The following is a 7,395-nucleotide window of genomic DNA, read 5'->3' as shown; positions in this document are numbered from 1 at the left end:
ACATTATGTTCCGTGGGTTAAGACGTAGGGGAATATTATGCGGCATTTTGTCCCGTTCGGGCTGTTCCCGCTCACAGTGCTGGCCGCTGTACATGTGGTGTATATCGCTATTAATTCGATAATATTGACACCCCTGTTATAACTTTAATAATTATGGTGCCCCGGTCACCCGGGGGGGGGGGGGGGGGGGGGGGTTCGTGAGATTAGAAGCAAAGGTTCTTCTGGCGAATGTGTTGAGCTAGTTTTGCTTAGAAAACTAAGTGGTGAGAGAGTGAAAGAGAGGGCGTATAACGCGTATAGGTCCTAACACTGGAGAGAGAAAGGTAGAGATCAAAAGATTTCAGGAAGAGGTAAATGAGAGAGGGTTAGCTAGGACCTGTAGGATAGATTGGGGTATGATGAGAGGAAACAGCTATAGTGTATACTGTCGAGTCCGGTTGACTCGAGAAAGTCTAGTAGGTGGTTCTGAATCGTTGTTCGACGTCGGTTGGAGCCAGTTGGAAAACGAGTGTCCTTTCCGAAGGGTCCCTTACTCCAACCTTCGTGAGATTTGCTAGCAGATCTTGACGAGCCTCCGAGTAATCGGGGCAATGCAAAAGGGTACGGCGAAACATCTTATTTTCGGGCCATTTAAGGCACGCAGGGTTGTCGACGGCGGATATCTGTGAGAGGAAAGCACGCATGAAAGCACTCCTACAGCGAAGCCGCAGGAGGAGGGTAGCCTTTTCCGCTTCAGGCCCCGTGTCAGGCATAGCTGGTGTGCTGCAAGGGTGGTTGGTTCCAGATTATGTATGTGCCATTTAACTGCTCGGCGTGTTCCTCAAAGAAACTCCAGTGCCAATCAGCCGGCTTCTTTTGTCTGTGAACTCGCCAACGTTGCGCCAAGGTGATTTGTGCGCTGTCGTAGGCGTGGAGCTATAAAACAAAAATGTGTTTGAATTTACGGTCATCGATTTCGGGACCGTTGACGTCGGGTAAGAGTAGGGTTAATCCAAAGTTACGTGACAACGCAAAAAAAAAGAAAAGCATTGATTATTCAGGAAATCGGATGAGAGCGATCGCATTTAAATGACTATGGATCTTTTTGATCAATAAATGGCGAATACATTAGTAATTGGTGCACTGAAAAGTGTATGGCCATAAATAAAGCAAATACGTACTTGAATCCTCGAAATATTGAATTTTCGTACGAATCATTTAAAGACTATTATATTGTTTTACAAATTAATTGAACGGCCTTATGTCTCGCTTCATCACTTTCTCACCATGCTACGCTACACCCCACGACAGTTTTACCCTAAGAATAACTCATTTCCGCTCGGATAATAAATGCTTCAAGTTTTCTTTTTTCCCCACGAACAGCAACGGACTGGAATAACCTTGCTCAAAATCTCGTTACGCAGCCATTAATGTCATTATTTGCATTTCTCCTAATAATTTTTATTTTATAAATATTTGTTTAGTTGTTTTCCCACATTTAATTGTTCCTATTTTTTGCACGCTTTTTCATAATTCACCCATGTATCCACCGCTGAAATTATTTGCAAGCATTGCAGTAATAATAGGTAAATAAAATAAGTAATTGAATAAATAATTGACAGCACGTATCATTTCATGCGCGTCAGCCTTGGTCATTCTTTTTCTGCGTCCAAACAAACCGCCGGGAGCGCACTGGAAAGAAAAAAAGAGACACTCCTTTCAAGCCCAGCACTCGCTAGTTCCCTTTGGATATTTCTAGATACTCAAAAAAAGCTACTTCCGCCACAAATAGCACTTAAAAACTGAAATGATCAAGCCAAAAACGATCTCCATTAGACAGCTGAGTACTTCGAGACTCTCACTGATGGTTAACTGTGATTTTAAGAATTAAATACAAAAACATAGATATCAGAGTTCTATGTTATTCATTTCCAGAGATGTCAAACCTCAAATCAATCGACATAAACCGACATGGAAACATGATATTGAAGAGAAAATAAGCTGTCGAGAACGATATAATTAACGCTGAGGCCGCAGAAATAGCATCAACTGTGCGAAATTCAAAACAAAATAACGAGAGGAGACACAAGGCGAGGACTGGGAGCTGATACATAAATGTTTACGAAGTAGTTGACTTCACTTAGGTGTCAGCAGTCGACCTGGGTCCCCTCTTGTTATTCTGTCTTGAATTTCGCACAGTTTCTGCTATACAATTCACAACAAAATGACAACGTATATATATAAAATTAAAATAAAAACTGCGCAAGTAAGGAGAGAGCATGACACTGCAATAATGTTACACGGACGCGCTTGCCTCTGCTCCTGCTTTCAGCAGGCTGCTCCTGCTGCGAGCGGTGTGCTCCCTCACATGGCTCATTCCGAGCCAAGGAAAGTGTCTCCGAAGGAACTCCCAGCGCACCACCGTCGCAGCATCGAAGCTTAGGTTGTGCTGAGCGACGGTCAGACACATAGGAGTAGGATACACACCCGCGCAGCGCCATACTCTCCAACCCGCAGTTTTATCAGATTCAAGAGGACTCCTGGAGGCTCAGCATGTACCGACGGCCACGCGCTCCGCTGCTCGCATTTCATTTAAACCCGACACGACGTAGCAGATAACCAAGGGATTACTTGCAGTGGAAATTATACTGTTTATGTGGATGGACCATGAAAGGTCTTTACTGAAGTGTACGCCAAGGTATTTGTAAGTACTAGTTGCTTGCAAGACAGAACTACTATAGAGTGATTATAGGTAAATGGATTGGTGCGTTTGTGAAAGGAGACAAGTTTACATCTTGAAACATTTATTTGACATTAACACCAGTTTTCTTTAACTGGAAGGCCTGCCTGCAATTTTACTTGGTCGTCGTAACTGTCAATTTTTATCGGCGAAGAGACGGATGTTATTAGACGCACAGAGCGGAAAATCATTAATGTATATGAAAAAAAAAAGAGGGCCAAGCGCTGTGCCTTGGGAGACTCCAGCAAAAACGAGGCTGGTGTTAGAAGGAGTGCTATCATACAATAACGAACTGATTTTTGTTGGAAAGGAAGTTGTTAATCCAGGATAACACGAACGGGTATATAGACCCGTTCGTGTTATCCTGGATTAATAACTTGCCTTGCATAATCTATAGAAATAAGTCGGCGATGCGAGACTTCGTTGTATGTTTCTTTTTTTTTCAATTTGAAAAAAATGGTGTTTGTTTGTGTGTTATTGTCGACATTAACATGTAGGTCGTGAATGAATCCGGCTGGTTGTTTCACAAAATAGACCCCTACGGAAACCGTATTGTGAAGGGTGTATGAAATTGTTACGCTGTTGGTGATTTATAATGTTTTCGAAAATTATGTTTTCCAAACTTTTTGATGACACGCTTGTCAGAGATACTGGCCGGTAGTTATATGGTGAAGACCTGGCATCGGATTTCGGTATTGCAATGATCTTACCTTACTTCCACCGAACGGGGGAGTGACCTGTTTGGAGTGATTGCGAGAACATAATGCGAGAATGGCGCTGCATATCGCCTTTGTGCTTTTCAGTATTTTGCAGTTGATGTTGTCTGGTCCAGCAGCTGATGAAAGCTTCATATTGTTAATCACATTGACTATGCCGTAGTAGATAACTATATTATTTGCGACAAACTTTCAGGAATCACTATGTCGGTAGTAGTTGGTGAGGTCAGGCTGCGCTTGTTGTCTGGTCCAGCAGCTGATGAAAGCTTCGTATTGTTAATCACATTAACTATGTCGTAGTAGATAACTATTATTTGCGACATAGTTCTAGGAATGAGATTATTTCGGTAGTAGTTGGTGAGGTCAGGCTGCGCTCTTGCGTAAAAACGGAGCCGAAAGCGCAGTTCAACGTATTAGCACATTCACTGTTACCTAATAGGTCATTGAAATTGCCACGTAAAGTAACTGAAGTCACGGCTGAAGGATTTACAGTTTTCCAAAACTTTTTGGGGTTATTTTTAAGCATATCTGGTAGAGTGGTTCCAAAAAAGCTCTGCTTAGCTTTGTGAACTGCATTCCTAAAATGTTTCTCTGCTTCATAATGCAGTAGCAATGTTAAGGGTATGTGTTTTGTTTTGACTAATCTAAATAAACGTATTTTTTGTTGCTCATTTTTTTAATTGCAGTCTTAAACTATGGGCAGATGGTTTCCTTTTAATGGTAATGTTTTGTACAAATTTTTCTATTAGCTCGTTCAGTTTGTTACAAAAGAGGTATAGTCGGTCTTAAAATGATGAACACAAGTGATGCGTGCCCGGCGCTAGACGCGGAGCTGTATTAGCCACGAGAGCGAACACAAGCGTCGCTGCGGTCGCCGTACCCTGATTGGGTGAGGTGTACTGTGACGTCAGGGGGAGGACTCCGCTCCGCGATCTCGCATCGGCTCGTTGTGTGCCGCAAGCTGTTCGAGCAGCTGGACTTCGTTTACCCGGTGTACAAGACGTTGAGTTGGGCCGATATTGACGTGCTTCCGTACATTTTATAAGCCTGCTTGTCCCTTTTACATTGAAAATTGGGTTACAAAACCCGAAAGCTATCGGCGGAGCCAATACCGCCGATGAACCTCTCCGTCCGTCCACATGACACAAGGCAATCTTGCGAGGGGTCGGTGAAGCGGTGGCGCAAATGTTTCAGACGCTGAAATTCTATTCCTTGCATGTTCATGATTTAGGACGATATTACACCTCGTTTTCAAGGCATTCGAAGTGGCATTTATATCATGGGCCTTTAATCGGTCGGCAAATTAGCTCGCGACCCCGACCCTGCGCTGCCACTCTGCATGCGCTGGTTCGCAGATGTATTAAAGGCCCTGCGTCTGATGATCTTGGAAGTGCTTGTGGAACAGGGTTGTTTTACATAAATGTAGCTTCTTCGTGAATTAATTATATAGTTTATACACGTATGCAGGCATATTTCTTAGAAGATGCGCAATTACTGGAAATTAGTTCGTATGGTAGCATCGAAAACAGCCGAATTGCCCCCATTTGACTGTGTGATATATGTATTGAGCTGCCCAAAATATGCACAGCAATAGTGCCGTAATTTGGATTGTTTATACTTTTTCCTGACATTCTTTATTCCAGCCTTGGGTATTCGGGAAATACACCGTTTAGTCTGAATTGCCATTTCCAATTAAAAGTGACACTGCTGCAGGTCCCCAAAAGCTTCCTCAGCCTCCAAACTCCCTACAGCTGGACTTTCTGACAACAGAGGAAAACAGGAGTAGAATCAAGCATTCGAACGTCTGTCCAGTTGTAGATAACAAACGTAAGCGAATGTGTCTAGCTCGTTATTAGTCCCTTAAGCCATAAATTGAGATTTTACTTAAATCAAATTGTCCTGAAGCTAAAATACCAGAAGCTTTTCTCACGCGGACTGTCGCCCTTCATAGGTTCCACATGTTCTGCTACTAGTGAAGCATCTATGTAGATGGATCACTAGTAGCAGAAAATGAGGAACCTATGAAGGGCGACAGTCTGCGTGAGAAAAGCTTCTGGTATTTTAGCTTCAGGACAATTTGATTTAGGTAAAATCTGAATTTTAGGGCTTAAGGGACTAATAACGAGCTAGATACCTTCGCTTACGTTTGTTATACATTACATGAGGGTTGATATAAACAAGTTCACACATACCACCCGTGTAGTCCATTGATATACTATCTGAATACAGCAAAGGTCAAATGCGAGCAATGTATATATTAAATGTTCCTTGTTTTGTTACTTTGCCCCTGCACTCTTGGCAGGCACGTAGCCAGAGGGGAGGCCCATGGAACCCGCCCCCCCCCCCCCCCGAAATCTTCCATCTTGCATGGGTCTTCCTCTCCCCCCCCCCCCTTCCCCACCTTCTCGTTCGTGTGCGGTCTCGTCAATATACAAGAAACTCAGGTACGCGCGGAAAAGTTCCAAGTCTGTGGTAGCAGACATAAGCCGCGTTTCTGTGAACATACCAATGCCACATTCAGACAATCGGATTAGATTATATATTTCTTGTTTTGACGTGACACACCGAATATTAGTAAAAACGACTGAAAATGAGCCGTCATTTGGGTTGCAGGACGTTTTATTTATGGGCGTGAGGAGGACGGGATCCAACTCGGGGCGGTGAGATGCATGCGGCTTGGGGCTGTATTGGGAATCCTTCTTGCACCCTCATTTCAGTCGTATCGTAGTTGTACGTTTTATTTCCGATGACCAGCTTTTTGTACCGAAGTTTAAAAGGAGCGTTTTGGTTGCGGGCAAGCGTAATAATTCCCTGCGCGTTATACGAGTCGCTGCAGAATAGTCTTTTCCAACGCTGAAGGTTTTGCCCTTAAACTTGATACAGCTTGACAACACCATTTCTCTTGTTTAAAAAAAAAAAAAAAAAAAAAAAAGTAAATTTCACGACAATTGGGCGATGTTTGTTTGGTTGAACCTTTCCAACCCGGTGTGCTATTTCAATTTTTTTGGATTCAATCGACACGCCAAGATGGTCCTTACAAAGATTACTGATTACATTTTCATTGTCATTCCACAGTTCAGAGGCACCTTCGGCAATGTAATACAAATAAGGTTGGGACGACTTGATCTCAGCATTGTTAAGTCTATCATCGAGGTTAGCCAGTGCAATTGATGTTTCGGCGGCTGACGGCAACAACCTGTCAACGTTGGAAAGGATTTCATGGATAGAAGAACACTCTGTTTCAGTTTTAGTGATATGGGTGGTTAATTCGTGTAGTGTTTCTTCGCTTGCTGCCAGTCTATTGTTCATCGCTTTTAGCTCAGGCGGCTCAGACATAACTAAAGCTTGGCCAGCGTCTAGTTATGCAAAGATTGCATTAATGGTAGTCGGTTTGGTTGCCTACGCTGCGAGTATGTGGACCCGGGTTTTATTAGACGTCTCCTGACTGCAGTAACAACTCGTGAACGACATCGACACAAAAAAAAAAAAAAGCAACAAGGCACCGAGGTTACCGCAAGTGTGCTAAGAAGCGGTTTCCGCTTTTTCTTGCAATGAGAGGCTCGTTTGTACGTATTTGTGCAATGAATGGGAACGGCGTTAATCGTTGCCATGGGGAGGGACGAGCCCGATAGCATGAAGCTCTCCTTATTAAAAAAACATTCCAGGGCAGAAAATTGACAAATAGCCGCGGGCAAGCGCCGGTGTGTGAGCCTGCTGGCGTTCACTACAGCAGAGGAGACAATTGCGGAAGAAAAACACGAAGATCGACTGCCAACACAGACAATTGTCCTGAAGCCGATCAGCAGAGAACATGTCAAAGGCTTCACAACTTGAAATAAACAGAAGGCAGTAAAAGAGGCGGGAATCGCCAGCCCGAACGACTACAAGGTCCAAATACTACCAAAAACCAACACTATCGCACTAACGACTCGGAATGGACTAATAACAGACACTCCTCCA

The sequence above is a fragment of the Ixodes scapularis genome, unplaced genomic scaffold (genome assembly GCF_016920785.2).
Source record: "Ixodes scapularis isolate PalLabHiFi unplaced genomic scaffold, ASM1692078v2 PGA_scaffold3__209_contigs__length_174095766, whole genome shotgun sequence".
Taxonomy (NCBI): Eukaryota; Metazoa; Arthropoda; class Arachnida; order Ixodida; family Ixodidae; genus Ixodes; species Ixodes scapularis.
This window is presented reverse-complemented; position numbering follows the sequence as displayed.